We start from the raw sequence: 20248 nt of genomic DNA on the forward strand, positions 1-20248 counted from the left end.
GCAAGGAATGACTGCTAGTCAGACACACGCACGATGTACAGGGTTATTACAAATGATTGAAGCGATTTCACAGCTCTACAATAACTTTATTATTTGAGATATTTTCACAATGCTTTGCACACACATACAAAAACTCAAAAAGTTTTTTTACGCATTCACAAATGTTCGATATGTGCCTCTTTAGTGATTCGGCAGACATCAAGCCGATAATCAAGTTCCTCCCACACTCGGCGCAGCATGTCCCCATCAATGAGTTCGAAAGCATCGTTGATGCGAGCTCGCAGTTCTGGCACGTTTCTTGGTAGAGGAGGTTTAAACACTGAATCTTTCACATAACCCCACAGAAAGAAATCGCATGGGGTTAAGTCGGGAGAGCGTGGAGGCCATGACATGAATTGCTGATCATGATCTCCACCACGACCGATCCATCGGTTTTCCAATCTCCTGTTTAAAAAATGCCGAACATCATGATAGAAGTGCGGTGGAGCACCATCCTGTTGAAAGATGAAAATAGCTCCCTGCTTGCTTTATTCGTCGACTTCCGCGGGCTACGCGTGAAACTTGCCCGCACGCGTTCAACCGTTTCTTCGCTCACTGCAGGCCGACCCGTTGATTTCCCCTTACAGAGGCATCCAGAAGCTTTAAACTGCGCATACCATCGCCGAATGGAGTTAGCAGTTGGTGGATCTTTGTTGAACTTCGTCCTCAAGTGTCGTTGCACTGTTATGTCTGACTGATGTGAGTGCATTTCAAGCACGACATACGCTTTCTCAGCTCCTGTCGCCATTTTGTCTCACTGTGCTCTCGAGCGCTCTGGCGGCAGAAACCTGAAGTGCGGCTTCAGCCGAACAAAACTTTATGAGTTTTTCTACGTATCTGTAGTGTGTCGTGGCCATATGTCAATGAATGGAGCTACAGTGAATTTATGAAATCGCTTCAATCATTTGTAATAGCCCTGTGTGTAGTATCAGTGAGCGTGCTGTCCGTGTGTATATGAGGAAGGCGCGATCTGTCTCGTGTTTGACCGAAGGCAGATTGTTATGACCCAGAGGCTCGGCACGAGCGTTTCGGAAACTGCAATACTTGTCAGGTGTTCGAGCAGTGCTGTGTTGAATGCCTTCGACACGTGGCGAAACCAGGGTGAACAACATCCAGACGTAGTGGGGTTTGGCGGCCACCCCTCAGTACTGATGCCAGACGTTGGCTGGGAAGACCCAAACAGGACAGGCGGCCAACTGTGGCGGAACTAACATCAGACTTCAATGCTCGGCAGAGTACAAGTGTGTCTGAACATACAGTGCACCGAACACTCCTAACCATGGGCCTCCGCAGCCGACGACCCATGCATGTGCCGAAGCCAATACCACGACCTCAGCAACTACGACTAAAATGTGCATATGACCATCGGCACTGGACGTTGGCGCAGTGGCATGGCGTTCAATGTTCTGATGAATCCCGATACCTTCTTCATCATGTCGATGGGTGGGCGCGAATACGTCGTCTTCTAGGGCAACAGGTCGTTGACATCTGTACTGCTTGACGGAGACAAGCTGGCGGCAGCTCCATGATCTGGGGAACATTCACTTGGACATCCGTGGGTCAGGTGAAGCTCGTACAAATACAAGACACCATGACGACCAAGAAGTATCCTACACTGGTCACAAACCACGTACACTCCTTCATGACGGTCATGTTTTCCGATGGCAGTGGCATTTTACAACAAGATCATGCGCGATGTCACAAGGCCAGGAGTGTGATTGAGTGGTTCGAGGAACACAGTGGCAGATTTCGAATTGATCTGCTGGTCCCCGAACTAGGATGCGATCGAGCGTGGCGTCAGAGCTCATTGCCCCCTTCCCGGAATTTACGGGAATTAGGTGAGTTGTATGTGCAGGTGTGGTGCCAACCCCCTCCAGCGACTCACCAAGGCCTCATTGCGTCCATGCCACGACGCGTCCCCGTTGTTATTAGTGCCAAAGGTGGAGATATCGGCTATTACGTAGGTGGTCAAAATGTTCTGGCTGATAAGTGTAGATGTACTGCACTATCCCACCATTGTATATAAAATATCGTTGTCAAGTGGATCACGTAATGCTATATAACGACGATCGGTGTTACATTTATGTATGATGAGGTAAATGGAACTGTCCATACTAAACGCATCCTAAATACAAATTACGTGGCTTGTGAAACTGGGCAATGGCCCAAACTACACTCCTGGAAATTGAAATAAGAACACCGTGAATTCATTGTCCCAGGAAGGGGAAACTTTATTGACACATTCCTGGCGTCAGATACATCACATGATCACACTGACAGAACCACAGGCACATAGACACAGGCAACAGAGCATGCACAATGTCGGCACTAGTACAGTGTATATCCACCTTTCGCAGCAATGCAGGCTGCTATTCTCCCATGGAGACGATCGTAGAGATGCTGGATGTAGTCCTGTGGAACGGCTTGCCATGCCATTTCCACCTGGCGCCTCAGTTGGACCAGCGTTCGTGCTGGACGTGCAGACCGCGTGAGACGACGCTTCATCCAGTCCCAAACATGCTCAATGGGGGACAGATCCGGAGATCTTGCTGGCCAGGGTAGTTGACTTACACCTTCTAGAGTACGTTGGGTGGCACGGGATACATGCGGACGTGCATTGTCCTGTTGGAACAGCAAGTTCCCTTGCCGGTCTAGGAATGGTAGAACGATGGGTTCGATGACGGTTTGGATGTACCGTGCACTATTCAGTGTCCCCTCGACGATCACCAGTGGTGTATGGCCAGTGTAGGAGATCGCTCCCCACACCATGATGCCGGGTGTTGGCCCTGTGTGCCTCGGTCGTATGCAGTCCTGATTGTGGCGCTCACCTGCACGGTGCCAAACACGCATACGACCATCATTGGCACCAAGGCAGAAGCGACTCTCATCGCTGAAGACGACACGTCTCCATTCGTCCCTCCATTCACGCCTGTCGCGACACCACTGGAGGTGGGCTGCACGATGTTGGGGCGTGAGCGGAAGACGGCCTAACGGTGTGCGGGACCGTAGCCCAGCTTCATGGAGACGGTTGCGAATGGTCCTCGCCGATACCCCAGGAGCAAGTGTCCCTAATTTGCTGGGAAGTGGCGGTGCGGTCCCCTACGGCACTGCGTAGGATCCTACGGTCTTGGCGTGCATCCGTGCGTCGCTGCGGTCCGGTCCCAGGTCGACGGGCACGTGCACCTTCCGCCGACCACTGGCGACAACATCGATGTACTGTGGAGACCTCACGCCCCACGTGTTGAGCAATTCGGCGGTACGTCCACCCGGCCTCCAGCATGCCCACTATACGCCCTCGCTCAAAGTCCGTCAACTGCACATACGGTTCACGTCCACGCTGTCGCGGCATGCTACCAGTGTTAAAGACTGCGATGGAGCTCCGTATGCCACGGCAAACTGGCTGACACTGACGGCGGCGGTGCACAAATGCTGCGCAGCTAGCGCCATTCGACGGCCAACACCGCGGTTCCTGGTGTGTCCGCTGTGCCGTGCGTGTGATCATTGCTTGTACAGCCCTCTCGCAGTGTCCGGAGCAAGTATGGTGGGTCTGACACACCGGTGTCAATGTGTTCTTTTTTCCATTTCCAGGAGTGTAGTTAGCAAATGAATAATCAGCAGTTTTGGTGTAAACTTTTAAAAATGTCTTTCTCTTCAATATGTCAGAACTGCAAGGCGAAACACACTGAAAACTTTCATTATATTTGAGCTTTCAATATGCTGTAGCAAAGGAAGGAAGATTAAGAGTTTAACGTCCCGTCGACAAGAAGGTCATTATAGTACAGGCTCAGATTGGGGAAAGGCGGGAGGGGAAATCGGTCGTGCCCTTTCCGAACGGACCAACCCGGAATTTGCTTGGAGCGATTTAGGGAAATCACGCTAAACGTAAATCTGGATGGCCGGACGGATATTTGAACCGTCGTCCTTCTGAATGCGCGTCCAGTGTGCTGACCACTGCGGCACTTTGTTTTGTAACATGCTGTAGGATCGAGCAGCAGATGTACGTCACCAATATTGGTCCGTAATTTTATACATCCGAAAAAAATGGTTCAAATGGCTGTAAGCACTATGGGTCTTAACATCTGAGGTCATCAGTCTCCTAGAACTAAGAACTACTAACCTAAGGACATCACACACATCCGTGCCCGAGGCAGGATTCGAACCTGCGACCGCAGCAGCAGCGCGGTTCCGGACGGAAGCGCGTAGAACCGCTCGTCCACAGCAGCCGGCTATACATCCGAGCTTTTACTCTATTTTATAAACAAGAGCAACCATCGCTTTCTTTCAGTCACGTCAGTCACACGAGGAAGTATGTAAATGATTTACTGAGTGTATTATCATTGCCGAAGTGAGAGTCCAATCCAGTGTAGATTGCTTTCTCAAATTCTGGAAAACGATATCGGAATGAAGTAGCGATGCCATGAAGATGAAAGACGTCGGTCAGCGGATCGGCAGCCATCGTTTTGTCTCCTCCGTTTTGCCACTGGATGGTTCCTGCGAGGCAGCTTGAAAAAGCGACATCGTGTTCTGCCTGTGACCTGAGTGGCATCAATTGAAGTTTATGATGCCGCTCCACAAAATAAGACGTATCTTTCCGCGAAGAATTTTCGTTTTTCCGGCCCATTTCAAAGTTAGTGATATCTCCCGGAAGAATTTGTGCCCAACATAGGGAATAAAAAAGACTGACTACTATATGGAGAAATTGTCTCGTTTATTTTACGGACACTATCACGCGTCGATCGTTGTCGATATTGTTCGGGCGCCTCTCTTGGGCCCGCGAGCCCTGGCAATGGGGTAGTGTTATTGTGGGGGAGGAATCGACGTCCGCTCCGAGGTCAGTCGGCACGCCGGTCGTAGTTCCGGGGCGCCGCCAGCAGATGGCAGCGACGAACGGGTTGGGCCTGCTGCGTGCGCCGGATCAACCCCTCGCAAATAGACGGCCGTAATATTTACGGCGCCCATAGCACTACCTAGTGCGTCCTCGCCATTCATAACCGTAAACATCCGCGTCACGGAAAGGCGCTCTCTTTCCAAAGATACCGAAGCGCACGACCCGTCCTCCCAGGCGTCTTCATTCGCCGTCGCTAAAAAGGACTCACGAATTGAAATACGACCGGGATTTTCGGGCCGATCGAAGGAGAATTACAAAGTATTTGGAAATGCGCAGTGAATAAATGTGAGCCGCTCTGCCTAATTATGTCATCACCAGTCGGAGTCGGATTTGAAAGCCAGATTGTTTCTCCATCTGGCGTTTGGACATCACTTGTATTGCGATGTAGGAGATACGCATCTTACTTCATTATTTAAGACTATCCATTATTCCTCGCGATAAAACTATTTGCATGTGCGGACTGCGCGGCCCCTCCCGCCGGAGATTCGAGTCCTCCCCCGGCATGGATGTGTGTGTTGCTCTTAGCATAGGTTAGTTTAAGTAGTGTGTAAGTCTAGGGACCGATGACCTAAGCAGTTTGGTCCTTTAGGAATTCACACACATTTGAACATTTTCGAAAACTGTTTGTTTTCTAAATGGACACCATATAAAAAGGAGTGCATTTCTCACTTTGTAGCGGACAGTGCGCTGTTTGAAAGATCCTGTTAGATTGGGACTCAGACCCGGAACGTTACCATGGTAGGTCTGAGAGAGGTGCTAGCTGAAGTAAAGCTGTGAAGCTCAGTCGTGAGTTAAGCCTAGATAGCTCATTCACAAAGGAAGGGTTGCGGGTTGGAGTTCCGGGCCGACACGCAACTTTAATCCGCCAGGATGTTTCACCCTGTATTCTGACGCGCGGCATATTTCAGTAGCAGTATCTAAAGTATTCGCAGTACTAGATACCAGTAAAGAATTCAGGGCATCATGCGCACAGAAAGCATAGAAATAGACGCGTTCCCATGGCAGGAATTGAAGCCACGACACTTCGATTACTGTCGAACTGTGTTAATGAACTTCGCTGACTGAACCTCGGTTCTATATTTCAGAGGAAATAAATCTCATATAATTGAAAACTGGAGTCTAGTAACAAAATCGTATTTTAACCTTCATGGAATCACTCTAAACTTGACAGCGCATATTAGTCAAAAATCTGTAGTAGCGTCGTTGTTTAAATGCCCAATTCCTTGTCGTTGGCTTAGTTACAAACAGAAACACGAGACATTCAAGTTTTTATTTCTGTTGTTTTTTTAGCTTATTTTTTTCGTCAGTACAGAAAACCAGCTTATAACAACATTGTCACACAGTGCCTGTATCCTTCGGGGTGGGGTCCACATTTAGGTGGTAGGTGGAAAACATCTTTTCGTAAAGAGTTCTCCTAGTTTCTCAAATACAGCATTGTAACATACCAGTGATCTCCCGATTATGTAAAGCGTCGAACTCACATGTATGAAACAGCTTCATACTTCTGACAACTTTACAAATGAGTCAATTTATTAAATGTTTGACGCTAAGCATCTGAACGAGAAGAAAAAGTTTAGAAAAGGTTCGGAATTGTGTTTAAAGTTTGTTGGAAGTTTCTAAGTGCTCTGTCTCATTCTGAAATATTAGATGAGTATAGTCTGGGTATTTGCGCCCCCATGAGTCATGCTGCAGATCCTAACTGAAATACTTGTCTTGCAGTGTTAAACTTACAACGTAAAATTATACGTCTTAACGAGTACATTATGACAGCATTTTAAAGTTTTAAATTCGGTCAATAATAGCATGAAATATTGAAAATCCACTTTTTTACCCCTCCAAGCCCGTAGGTAGGCAAATTGGGACCATGCACCATGGGCCTGGTTCGCTGTTTAGTAGAGGGTTCCAAATTGTTGCATGTAACATGGTAGTGTGTAACGTAACTATGTCGGTGCGTGAGAGACAGCCTGCTGTAAACGAGTTTCGTACTCCAGTAGTTCGTCCATACACGGAGCACCGTCTCCTTCAGCATGATAATGCCAGACCACTCACGAGCGCTGCAACATTTGCAACAATCCGACGCCTTGAGTTCACTGTCATCGAGTCCTCCATATAGCCCCAACTTGGCGCCATCCCATTTTCATCCGTTTCAGAAACTTGAACACAGTCGAGGATTTTACTTTTAGCATGATGAAGCGATGCAAGCATACGTGAGGTCGTGACTGTTAAGAGAGTCAAACATTCTCCACTGACGGTATCAACAAACATGTCTCTCGTTGGGACAAATGTATTCGTCGCCAAGGTCACTGTACTGAGAAATAAATATGTAGACTTGAAGAATAAAGATATAGAGTGTTAATAACCATTGTTTTATTTAAGAAGCTTTAGGAGAGTCACAAAAAATTCGGAAGCATTACTTTTAAGAACGCCCTCATAGATGAAGCAGAACAGAACTTAATGGTTTGTATAAAGAATGGTATAATGTTTCATCTATAAGCAGTCGCATCTGAGATATAGAAATGACTACTGAGATATAGAAATGACATCGAATCACATGCAAAGAAACAAGACATTTAGAAAACGAAGTTTTCTTACAAATAAAGTAATAAAGAATTATACTGCTTAGTGAAATATTTCAGTACTGTGTTAATTACTGATTATCAAGTGATTACATAACTGTGTAATTCTTCAATTGGAAATTACGAGGGTAATCCCAAAAGTTCAAAAAATGGTTCAAATGGCTCTTAGCACTATGGGACTTAACAGCTGAGGTCATCAGTCCCCTAGAACTTAGAATTAAACCTAACTAACCTAAGGACATCACACACATCCATACCCGAGGCAGGATTCGAACCTGCGACCATAGCGGTCGCGCGTTTCCAGACTGAAGCGCCTAGAACCGTTCGGGCAATACCAAAAGTAAGGTCTCCTATTTTTTTTATAAGTACATAGACCTGTTTATTTCTACAATGGTTTACATCAGTTTACAGCGTGAGAATGTAGCTATTTTCCGACATAATCACCATTTCTGTCGATATTTTTGTAGACGCTGTGGCAGCTTTTGTATGCCCATGTCATACCAGCTCGAGGCCATGCTGTTCAGAAAGCTATGAACCTCTTCTTTCACCTCGTCGTCGGAGCTGAATCGCTGGGACCACAAATAACGGAGACAGGTACTGTGAGAATGAAGAAACTCAAACGGGTAATTCAGAACCGGAGAAGAGGAATGTTGAGCAAGGGCGTACACATTCTCCATGACAACGCTCGCCCACACATCGCTCGGCAAACCGTTGCTCTCCTGCATCAGTTTCACTGGAACACAATCACCCACCCACCCTATAGTCCTGACTTGGCGCCCATTGACTGTCACCTGTTCCCTAGATTAAAAGAACATTTGGCCGGAAAGCGATTCAGCTCCGACGACGAGGTGAAAGAAGAGGTTCATAACTTTCTGAACAGCATGGCGGCGAGCTGGTATGACATGGGCATACAAAAGCTGCCACAGCGTCTACAAAAATGCAACGACAGAAATGGCGATTATGTCGAAAAATAGCTAAATGTTCAAGCTGTAAACTGATGTAAACCATTGTAGAAATAAACAGGTCTATGTACTTATAAAAATAGGAGACCTTTCTTTTGGGATTACCCTCGTAGAAGAATTAGGTTTTTTACCATTAGGCACTCGTAGCAGATAACGATAACATACGCTTTTGCGGTGGCACTCGACTGTGGTGTTGAACTTTCGAACGGGAAGCAAAGTTCAGTGACGTACTTGGCCAACGAGGGGAACAGAGAAGAAAGCATCGAATTACAGCTCATGAGAGCAGTGTCCTGCGTTAGGGTTCAAATCTCAGCACAGCGGCTCACATAGTGAGGGCATGTGACACCCCTGATGGTGGTCAGTTTGTCGAATGGAGACGTTTAAGTTTGGGTCGCCTTCGTACTATTGGATAGGTGTAGGGTGACCTCTGGTACCGGCTTTCTCCCTCTGCCGTCTTCTATCGCCACCACCATCGTCGTATCATCAGCTAATATTCATTGCCATCATCGTCGTCATCAACTAATCATCGTTACTATCATCAGCATCATCAACCATATAAACTCGATACTACACTATGTATGTATTCTTTATAGTGTCCGACACGGGAGAGTTAAACTTCATTTTACACACTTGGTAAGAAGGCAAGGAGGAGGAGGAGGAAAAGAAGAAGTCAACGAAAAAAGCTTGCAACAGGCAGTGAACATCGGAGTTCATCACTGCGAGGTAATATTATTTTAAGAAGTCTCACACTGTAATCGAATTTTCTTTTGCGAATTGAGAACTGAAGCCGGTTGTAGTTCAGTAGTAGTCAATGGGCTGCAGAAGTATCGCTGACACGGTACTGACATCAGTAATGTTAATACTAATATGATTACTACCTATATAAACAGTGGAAGTTGTATAACTTTAGACCGCTCCGTTCGCACCATCAACAGAATAGGCTCTGCTAACGGTATACTAAGTCTTCCACATCGCTTGCAACGGGTTCTACACAACGCTGGTGACTACTTTGAACGACAGTAATAGGTGCAAACATGTAACTCATTTGTATCGGTTGTGAATAAATAGTTGCCGCTATTTAAGTTCCAACCCTCGTATATTCAGTGACGTAATGACTGTGACTTTCCATTTCATTACTTTGTCGCGAATACACGGATAAAAATCAATTTCCAGCACTCCCATACTTGAGAATTAGTTATTGTAAGGTTCGCTAATCCACTTAATTATGAGAGACTGCTGAAAAGTTACAACTTTTGTACAGTCCTGACGCATTCTGATAGCGCTGAGGTAGACTCGTGTTTGACCAAAGAAGCTGTAACAAAATACCGCGAACAGTCTCCACTTAACCTCCAAATTAGTTTCCTTGCCATGTCTTCGGAATCTCAGGAAAATACAGTTGCGAAACAACAGTCCAAAAATACGAAAGTCAGTCTCACATAATCAAACATGGAAGTTGCAGAAAGAATATGGTATAATCTTTTTACGTCAATTCTTGTAAGAGATTGTTACAAAAATTTTAGCTGTTTAATATGAAATGAAAATTAAAACACCTTCAGCCGTCACTTTTGCATTTAATTTATTTGCGTAATCAGTTTCGGTGTTCCATTACACCATCTTCATGTTTCTTGACCAACCTAAATTGGGAGGAATCCAATTTCGCGTGCAGCCATAAATGGAGCCAGTATTAAATAACCGGTGTGTCGTTTAACATTGGCTCCAGTTGTGAGATTGGATTCCTCACAATCTACGTTGTTCGAGGAGCCTGAAGATGGTATAACGGAACACCGAAATTAATTGCGTAAATAAATTAAACGCAAAAGAGACGACTGCAGATGTTTTATTTTCATTGATTATCGTTTACATCCATTTTAACAATCATTGTAGCCTTAAATTAATTCACTCCTCCGTCATTCCCATCTACTTCCAGTAGTTTCGCTGTCTCATCCATTAACTGCGCTTCCTGCTCAATGTTGCCTGTTGGTGGGATCACTCATGTAAAATTTGACCATCCAGTGTTCAGGAAAACTTCCCTGATGTCTGGGATAACCACTTCGGCTAGCCCGGAAATCTCTTGAAAGAGTGCTCTGCCAGGACTTTCAATCGTCTGAAGGAAGCTCTATACTTAGATTACAAAAATTCGTAACGCCAGCTGCTTGTCTTCTGGATGGAAAAATCATCCCCGAGTATGTCATTCTCATGCTACACGATTCATATGTGTAAAACCACTCCCCAAATGAAAATCCTCTTCAAAAAAATCATCACCATGAAAACCCTTACGTTCAGACTTTGGAAGTTTCATCAAATGAAGTCTCCCGTACCCTTTCGTGTACAACAGGAGACTTCTAATTTTGAAAAAAAAAAAAAAAAAAAAGGCACTCCGTCTTCAGGCCTACCGGGACCATCTGACCGCCGTGTCATCCTCAGTGGAGGATGCGGATAGGAGGGGCGTGGGGTCAGCGCACCGCTCTCCCGGTCGCTATGGTGGTATTCTTGACCGAAGCCGCTACTAATCGGTTGAGTAGCTCCTCAGTTGGCATCACGAGGCTGAGTGCACCGCGAAAAATGGCAACAGCGCATGGCGGCCTGGATGGTCACCCATCCAAGTCCCGACCAAACCCGACAGCACTTAACTTCGGTGATCTCACGTGAACCGGTGTATCCACTGCGGCAAGGCCGTTGCCCCTAATTTTGAAGGATGTTTGATTGATTATGAATACGAGGCAAACTCAGCATTGATCCTCTACCACAGACCAACCTAGAAACAGTAGCTTTGTTCTTTGAAAGCAACATTCTTACAGTTTAGTGATTCGATTACACCCTACATTTCGGATAAGCCCGTTTCAGAGTGAATTTATCGATCCAGGACCAACTTCACAAGCTATGGCATGGCAGTTTTACGCCATATTTTTTCCTCTTGAAGGTGTCAGTCCAGTAAGGTAAACTAAATAAACTGTGCTGAGTTGGAAAAAAAAAATTCAGTGTGGTATGGGCGTATTGAGTCTTTAAGTCAGCAGATGGTAAGTTTTGTGCTGCCTCACACGCTCTGTTGCAGACGAGCTGTTTATTCTGGAACGCAGGCTTGCCATCCAATTCTCTGTGTGGAATAGGAATCGCGACACAACACAGTGTTCTCGCGTGCAGGTCGCTTTGTTACTGTTTGTCTTCACGTGTCGTTATGCAGGGAGGCAGCTTTCGTATGCCATCCTTCCCTGTGCATCTCTGCTATTGTTCGCGGTTGCCACGTATGCTCATCATATGGCCATGAAACGTATGTGATTGTCACACAAGGATTACTACAAATCCATTGCAACGGGTCTAAAGTCCACGCTGATGCCCCATCATTGGCAAATGATCGATTTACTAGCCATACATCCGACTGCCCAGTAAACGTATTTCTGCCTGTGGAACAACTTCACCAGGATCCTATTATGTCTTATCCCAATAGAGTGCTGAAACGAACTGTATTTTCATTTTCCTTCTAAATATTTTCTCTAGTACACTGAATTGGGTAACATTTTACTTCTACTTATTCCGTTCTCAAAGTTATCCGGAAACGTTGTGGCCAGTGCTTTTTTTAATGAAGAAGGTTTCTTTTTATTGGTTTCGATTCAAAGCTTAAAAGAATAATCCAGTACGTGATGAATATATTGCACAAGTCATCTGTACCAACTGGATTAAGAAAAAAATCTACAGTACGAATGAGAAAAATAAATTTTCTGAACGGCACAAGTGTCAACAAAGGCACCATGACAGTCTGACAACCTAGGGACTTGGAAGAACGAACTGTTAGTGCATCCACTCTCTTCACCAAATTTTGCAACATCCGGTTTTCATTTGTTACCACAACTAAAGAACTTTTTGGTTGGAAAACATTATGACTCGAATAAAATACCGTAGCCTTGCAAGACTAGTGTAATTCCTCGTGGGATGATGGAATCTACTCATTGCGGAAGCGTCAGACAAAATATATTGATGTAAAAAAAGACAGCGTCGAAAAATAAGGGGGGAATTTCTCTACCCAGGTAGGAAATTCTCACTACGCTAAGGTAATTATCTTAACCTGAGGGCAGGAACAATTTTAATAGTTATAGAACATTTAGGAAGAAACAAGGTTGGAACGTTACACGATGCTATGTGGCTACTGCTAGATAATCTGGGCGCTAAATAATCTGGCAATGCGCTTGATTCCACTCAGTATTGTTCAATTTTAATCGAAGTAAAAGTCACAAAAAAAACGAGATAATCTCTCTAAGGTGCGATACCACTGAGTTGTTACATGCGAATATATTCAAAGTTTGTCGAAGTATTAAAAGCTAAATAAGTGTACTTGTGCTCATAGGCAAAGCGTTAAAAGATGATAGTGACAAAACGTGCAACTTCGTACGGAAGTTAATGTTAATCTTTCATTGATGAGACAAGAAGAGGATAACGGAATCCGTCCACAGGATGTTCCAATGAAATTGTGCCAGGGGTCTTTGTATCGAAGATTTGTCCTTGCTACTAGATTCATTGGTACAAATTATGTAGAATTACATTAATTAAAGCGTGAATGAAACAGTAGTGGGTAATCTGATAGAAATAGCTGTGGCATGGCGTAGGTGCGTATCACTTCGACATTCAAGTGCAATTTATCAGCTTTAAGCGGACCCTCTTGAGTACCAGACTGCTTTACTATTCTTGGACTTATTGAAGGCACTACCATATCTTCCTCCTGCCTCTGAATGGATTACTCCGCTAATGAGATCTCCAGTTAAACTTTCGTTCTGAAGCAAGCAACAGGTTGGGATTTTCTGTTGTTATCTCCAGTCCGGATACTGGCTTCATCCAGCTCTCCATGCTAGTTAGTCCTGTGTAAGCCTCTTCATCTCCGCGTAGCTACTGAAGCCTACATCCACTTGAACCTGTTTACTGCACCCAAAATCAGATGTTCAAATGTGTGTGAATTCCTGTGGCACCAAACTGCTGAGGTCATGGGTCCCTAGATTTGCACACTACTTTAACTTACGCTAAGGACAACACACACACACACACACACACACACACACACACACACACACACACCCATGCCCGAGGGAGAACTCGTACCTCCGGCGGGAGTGACCGCCCGATTCGTGACATGGCGCCTCTAACCGCGCGGCTCTACTGCATCCATCTTGTGGTCTACCTCTACAATCTCCCCCTCTCCACACACACACACACACACACACACACACACACACTTCCCTCCAAAACCAACTGGCGATCCCTTGATGTCTTAGGCTGTGTCTTTTGAACTGATCTCGTCTTTTAGTCAAGTTGTGGCACATTTTTTTCTTCTCATTTATATCCAGCACCTCCTCATTAGTTACACGTTCTATCCTTGAAATCTTCAGCATTCTTTTGTAGCACCACATTTAAAAAGCTTCTGTTCTCTTCTTGTCTGAACTGCGTATCGCCCACGTTTCGTTTCTGTACAAGACTACACTCCAGGCAAAGGCCTTCAGAAAAGACTTCCTAACACTTAAATTTATATTCAATGTCAACAAATTTTTCTTCTTCAGAAAAGCTTTTTTTGCCATTGCCAGTTTGCTTTTTATATTCTCTATACTTCGGCCGTCATCAGTTACTTTACAGTCCAAATAGTAAAACTCATACACTACCTTTAGTATCTTGTTTTCTAATCTAAGTCCTACAGTTTCTTTCTTCTTCATAAACTTTAATTTCTTCTCCAAATGCAGAGATTGTATAACTTTTAGAGTATGCTACAACCTTGTCTTGCTCCTTTCTCAACCACTGTTCCCTTTTCTCTTGCACAAAGCGTTACTGGCAGTGAAAGTTCACTAGTCAGGTACACCCCTAGGTCCAAATCCAGGACGCACTGCTGCTTCGTATTACTAACACTTATCCAAATGAGCTCGCCCACTACACGTGAAAAAAGAACGACGTTTTTCCACTAGAGTGTGTATAATTTTTTTTTATAATTTTTTATTTTTCGCAGTACTGATTTCGGGCGTAGCCCATTCTCAAGTGAAAATACAGTAAAACATTGTAGCAGAAGAACATGTAAACACAAATTGTGTAACTATTTGGACGTACCATTACACTGAGATAATATCTACCTGTAGTAACATTTGTGGCTACATTGTCATCATTAATTTAAAAATCGCGTGCCATGCATATTTGTGGAAAGCACAGTCATCAGACGTCCTCATCTAATATACACAGAAACGCCAAAGTAACTGGTATAGGCGTGCCTATTCAAATACAGAGATATGTAAACATTCAAAATACGGCGCTGCGGTCGGCAACGCGTATATAAGGCAAATGTATGGCGCAGTTGTTAGATCGGGTACTGCTGCTACAATGGCAGGTTATCAAGATTTAAGTGAATCTGACGTTGTGTTATAGTCGGCGCATGAGCGATGGGACACAGCATCCCCGATGTAACGATGAAGTGGGGATTTTCCCGTACGACCATTTCACGAGTGTACCGTGAATAAAAGGAATCCGGTAAAACATCAAATCTCCGACATCCCTGCTGCCGAAAAAAGATCCTGGAAGATCGGGACCAACGACGACTGAAGTGAATCGTTCAACGTGATAGAAGTGCAACTATTTCTCAAACTACTGCAGATTTCAGTGCTGGGCCATCAGCAAGTGTCAGCGTGCGAACCATTCAACGAAACATCGTCGATATGGGCTTTCGGAGTCGAAGGCCCACTTGTTTACCCTTGATGACTGCTCGCCGCAAAGTTGTACGCCCCGCCTGAGCCCGTCAACAACGACAATGGACTGTTGGTGACTGGAAACATGTTGCCTGGTCGGACGAGCCTCGTTTCAAATTGTATCGAGCGGATGGGCGTGTACGGGTATGGAGACAACCTCATGAATCCATGGATCCTGCATATCAGCAGGGGACTGTTAAAGCTGGTGGAGGCTCTGTAATGGTGTGGGGCGTGTGTAGTTGGAGTGACATGGGACCCCAGATACGTCTAGGCACGAGTCTGACAGGTGACACATACGTAAGCACCTTGTCTGATCACCTGCATTCATTCATGTCCATTGTGTATTCCGACGGACTGGGGCAATTCCAGCAGGACAGTGCGACAGCCCACACGTCCAGAATTGCTACAGAGTTGCTCCAGGAACACTCTTCTGAGCTTAAACACTTCCGCTGGCTACCAGGCTCCCCAGACATGTACATTATTAACCATATCTGGGATGCGTTGCAACGTGCTGTTCAGAAGAGATCTCCACCCCCTCGTACTCTTACGGATTTATGGGCAGCCCTGCAGGGTTCATGGTGTCAGTTGCCTCCAGCACTACTTCACACATTATTCGAGTCTATGCCACATCGTGTTGTGGCACTTCTGCGTGCTCGCGAGGGGCATACACGATGTTAGCAGGTGTACCAGTTTCGTTGGCTGTTCAGTGTATAAAGGTCCATGACATGAATGAGCTTATGAAAAAAAGAACTGTTACCACGTTATTTGAGTGTCTCATCCAGCCAGAAGCACTAAGAAAACAACTGTTGCAATATTTCATACGAAACACATTGTATACATTCACTCAGAAAACTGTCACGTGTGAAATTTGCCTGGGAAATTTGGAGCTGTCAGAGAATAAAAATACAAGAATCTTTCTTCTTTCAATACGATTTCAAAAATATATCTCTCTCTTTGTAACAGTTATGTGAAAGACGTATTATTTAAATAAAGCGGTGCCGCACATAAGCTCCGTTAAAGAATGTTTAGTATATAAGTCGAGACATATTACATAGATTGAACAAAAACTATTTACATCGTGTGTATTCAGTGTAATATTGTTAATCAATTTAATATAGCGAATCACAAAGGCAGTATCTTGGTACGTAAAATAGAAAATTGTGTGAAAATATGTCCACATCTTTATTGTAACGCAAGGTGTTCACAATTACAGCAGGTAACAAACATGGAGAAACGACGTTAGGGAATCAATTTTGGACAAAACAAACTTTGTTAGGTGTCATAAATAACCGTTCCCATACAGAGAATAATTAAGATAAAATATTAACAGCAGATGAACGGTGGAAACAATTAACATTAAGACATCAGTCTGTATACGAAGTTGTAAATGAAATTAATCTTTTAGTGCACATGTGTCTGTGGGCTTGTGTGTAGCTAGTCATGGTTGCTGATGGCACAGTATAACCATGTAATCATATATGTTACTAGAGGTAAATATTATCTTTGTGTAATAGTCCCTCCAATTATTTACACAATTCGTGTGTAACTGCTCTTTTGCTAAGGTAGTTTTGCTATGTATTCACACATACTTGGGGATGGAAAATGCCCGAAACCGGTAGTGTGAGAAATAAAAAATAAAAAAAATGTGCACAGTCTGGTGGAAAAACGTCGTTCTTCAAATTTATTGAGGCTGTGAGGCGCACGCAGAAGAAAACGACATGTAAAAGAGTTGATAAAAATGGACGTTGTCAGATATTATTATACAAGATTATTAGGGCGAAACCGGTAATTATAGTCATAAACCCTGATCTGACTATGTTTTTTTATGAGATTATAAAACAAAATCACTGTTGTCTCCTGCGACATAATGTCGACTTACTGCGAACAAAACCAGTACTCCGTCTTTCGGGCGTGCACTTAGGATGGTATTATTTCTTCGTCAGATTTTTCGTGTGATAACCTTACAGCCATTTTCAAGATGAATCGCTGGCAAAATTTAAACCATTGGACCAATACTACGGAGTGAACGCGCGATCGCCAGATATAACTCTGTCAACAACAGGAGAGTCAGTCGTAGATAAAACTTAAGCGTCAGTCGTAGAAAAAACTTCAGGCGTGTAAGAGTATAAGCAGGCGTAGAGTCAGCAAATAAACAGTGCTTAGGAATTACGTGGTTGATTATGAAGTCGTCATAATTCATAAGCACTGTGAACTCTCTGCCTTTGCTCTTTCTTTTACTCTTAGACGCCTGAAGTTTTACTTATGACTGAAACTCCTGTTGCTGACAGAGTTTATCTCTGACGTACGCTCCTTTACTCCACAGTGCTGTGTCGAGTGATTTAAGTTCTGTCACCGATACACCGTGCAGATGGCTGTAATGTTATCACTCAGGAAATCTAAAGAAGAAATAATAGTATCCAGACGCACGCCTGAAGGATGACGTAATATTCTGTGACCTTTACTGTTTGCATTGTAATTTGTTGTATTTCCTTGCCTGTCAGCCTGCAGCGAAGTAGTATCATTGGCACTCTGAGCGTAGTAACTTGCACTTGTGTTTTTAACAAATCCTTGTCGAAAAGACAAAAGGGCTCGTTTTTATTTTTTAGCAATGTTTTCATTCGAATTTTAGTAATAGGGTGGACAGGAAGAATGACTGCTGTGTGCGGTAGCAATGGGAGCTGGCCACAGTTGGCGGTGATAATACCTGAAAGGTTGTAAACCGGTTGCGTCGCTGGAGGTGGTGAGTGAATGGGGTGACTGGGCGTCTGACCAAGTGGCCGTTCCTTCAGCAGGGTACGAACAGGAACACGATTTTTTTTTTTTGGGGGGGGGGGGTTCCTCGTCACCGGGAGGTTCTTTGGTAAGCGTGTTATGAAGCCCCTTCCGGAAATAGCGTCTAAATCTGGAAAGAAGTTCATGTGTGCTCGGTATATCGGTTGGGGGACTTTACCCGAGACGTGAAGGAAGCAGCGACTCGGGTAGCACACTTCTTGTGGAGCACAAATTTTTTTTTTTTTTCCCTAAGCGATAGTTTGAGTTCCTCTGATGCGCATAGAGTGAAATTGGATGGCATACAAAGGAAAGACATTTCGAATGTCAGTATGTTAACAGTAAACTACCGAAGCCTTCATAACAAAGCCCCTGAATTCGCCGCTATCGAGGAAAGCAGTCACGCTCGAATTATACTCAGAGCGCAGAGCTAGATCAAATCCGAAGTAAAAAGTTCCGATTTATTTAACGAGGCATGCAAAGTTTGTCGGAAGCATAGGTTAGATGTCATGGGAGGGGAGGTGTTTGCAGTAGATAAAAATATATTATATTTATCGAGATTGAAATCTAGTCTGACTGCAAAGTTACCTGACCTGGACACGTGTAACCGGCCCATGTGAAGTTAATCAGCACTCGATTTCGCCGAAGCAGTTGTAGAATAATTCAAAGAGCTAAAGAGAGTCTTGTAAAGGTATTTCTAAACACATTTTGCGAAAACTATCTCGAGCAGCTAGTTCAACAACCTACACCCAACGGAAATACTTCACAACTTGTTGCTACAGACAGACCTGACCTTGTCGACAATGTCATTATGGAGTTATGGACTACTAACCATGTCATCATAGGGATGATGGTTAATGAAGTCAGTAAATCCGTCAAGAAGGCTAGGAGAATTTTTTTACTGGAAACAACGGATAAACAGTTGCTAGAATCCTACTTCAATAAAGAATGGAATCGTTTAGTTCCAATATCACGGACGTAAAGGGATTAAGACCATGTTTGAACTGATTATATTTTGTAAATTGCGCGGAGGAGGAGTACGTGCCGCGTATGTAGATCAAAGTTGGAGGAGACCCACCGTGCTATGATAACAAAATAGAAAAATGCTGAGGAAGCAGAGAAAGAAACGCAGAAAAGTCAGTAGGTAGAAGTTAATTGAAATTCGTGCGTCTAGAAAAAGAGCGATGTGTGAAGCATACAAATTGCACTGTCATACTTCAGCGAAATATCGTGCCGAAAACCCGAGAAAATTCTGGTCCTGCGTAAAATCGCTAAGCGAGTCGAAGGCTTGTATCCAGTCACTCATTGACCAGTCTGGTGTGACAACAGTGGATAGCTAAAGGAAAGCGGTTGTTTTAAATTTCGCGTTTAAGGAATCATTCACGCAGGAGGATCGTACGAACACGACCGTCGCGATTCCGGTATAGAGGACGCAGTAATATGCGTTCCTGGAGTAGAGAAGCAACTGAAAGATTTGAAAACAAATAAGTCGTCAGGTCCGGATGGAATCCCAATTCGGTTCTACAGAAAGTACTCTGCGGCACTGGTTCTTTCGTTAGCTTGCGTTTGCCGCGAGTCTCTCGCCCAGCGCAAGTCCCAAGCGACTAGGAAAAAGGCGCAGGTGATTCCTGTTTACAAGAAGGATAAAAGAATGAACCAGCAAAATTACAGGCCAGACTTTAACGTCGGTTTACTGCGTGGTTCCTGAGCTTGTTCTACTTTCAGATATAATACATTTTCTTGGGACAAAAAACTTCCGTCCACAAATGGGCACGGATTTACAAAGCGACACTCAAGTTACCCTTTCCTCGCACGATGACCTGCGGACAGTGGGTGTTGCTAGAATTCCGGAAGCCGTTTGACACAGAGCCCGACGGCATGACATGCGGTATAGGTTCTCAGATACAAGTATGTGAGTGATTCCAAGACTTTTTAAGTAGCAGGAACGAATATGTTGTCCTGGACTACGAATGTTCGTCAGAGATAAGCGTATCGTCAGGAGTGCCCCAAGAAAGTGTCATAAGACCGTTTTGGTTTTGTATGTACCTGTAGATAAACGATCTGACGGATATGGTGTGGCAGGAATCTGCGACTATTTGCTGGTGACGCTGTAGTGTGTGGGAAAGTGTCGTCGCTGAGTGACTGCAGGAGGATAAAGGATGACTTGGAGAGAATTTCTCTTTTGTGTGACTAATGGCAGCTTGCTCTAAATAGAGAAAAATGTCAGTTAACTCGGATGAGAACGAAAAACAATCCCCTTATCGTTCGAATACAGTTTTAGTGGAGTTGGTAGTAAAGAAATGACCCGTA

General features: G+C 44.4%; 1 long non-coding RNA gene and 1 pseudogene across 1 annotated transcript in view; one reads left to right on the top strand and one right to left on the bottom strand.

The window, feature by feature from the left end:
* The window catches only part of LOC124605608, a 556596-nt gene that overhangs the window by 239555 nt on the left and 296793 nt on the right, over window positions 1-20248 (top strand). The gene's annotated exons all lie outside the window — the stretch shown is intronic.
* Window positions 11029-11146, bottom strand: LOC124607688 (annotated as a pseudogene).

Source organism: Schistocerca americana, chromosome 3 (genome assembly GCF_021461395.2).
Source record: "Schistocerca americana isolate TAMUIC-IGC-003095 chromosome 3, iqSchAmer2.1, whole genome shotgun sequence".
Taxonomy (NCBI): Eukaryota; Metazoa; Arthropoda; class Insecta; order Orthoptera; family Acrididae; genus Schistocerca; species Schistocerca americana.